The 867-nt window shown below is 46.3% G+C and overlaps 1 protein-coding gene across 1 annotated transcript in view; it reads left to right on the top strand.

Annotated features, from left to right (window-relative positions):
• LOC106879416 (uncharacterized) overlaps positions 1-867 on the top strand; it is a 40,870-nt gene that overhangs the window by 25,418 nt on the left and 14,585 nt on the right. The window lies entirely within an intron of this gene.

The following is an 867-nucleotide window of genomic DNA, read 5'->3' as shown; positions in this document are numbered from 1 at the left end:
TAGTAGAAAGGATTCATCATCATCATCATCATCATCATCATCACCACCACCACCACCATCACCATCATCGTCATCATCGTCATCGTTTAACGTCCGCTTTCCATGCTAGCATGGGTTGGGACGATTTGACTGAGGACTGGTGAAACCAGATGGCTGCACCAGGCTCCAGTTTCATTTGGCAGAGTTTCTACAGCTGGATGCCCTTCCTAACGCCAACCACTCCGAGAGTGTAGTGGCTGCTTTTATGTGCCACTGGTACGAGGGCCAGTCAGGCGGTACTGGCAACGGCCACGCTTAAAATGGTGTATTTTACGTACCACCTGCATAGAAGCCAGTCCAGCGGCACTGGCAATGATCTCATTCGAATGTCTTTACACGTGCCACCGGCACAAGTGCCAGGAAGGCGACACTGGGCACAGGTGCCATCATGATTTCGCTTTCGCTTGCCCCAACAGGTCTTCGCTATTATTATCATTGGCAAGCTGACAGAATTATTAGCATGCCGGACAAAATGCTTAGCGACATTTTATCTGACTTTATGTTCTGAGCTCAAATTCTGCTGAGGTCGACTTTATCTTTCATCCTTTCAGGATCAATAAAGTAAGTACCAGACATCAATTTATTAATATATATATTTGTGTTTTGCCCTCCACCACCACCTGACAATAGATATTAGTGTGTTTACATCCCCATAACTTAGTGGTTCAGCAATAGAGACCATCTTCATCATCGTTTAACGTCCGCTTTCCATGCTAGCATGGTAAGCGGACATATATATGCATGTGTGTGTGTGTGTAGAAACTCTGCCAAATCAGATTGGAGCCTGGTGTTGCCATCTGGTCTCACCAGTCCTCAGTCAAATCGTCC

This window comes from Octopus bimaculoides, chromosome 29 (assembly GCF_001194135.2).
Source record: "Octopus bimaculoides isolate UCB-OBI-ISO-001 chromosome 29, ASM119413v2, whole genome shotgun sequence".
Lineage (NCBI taxonomy): Eukaryota > Metazoa > Mollusca > Cephalopoda > Octopoda > Octopodidae > Octopus > Octopus bimaculoides.
This window is presented reverse-complemented; position numbering and strand designations above follow the sequence as displayed.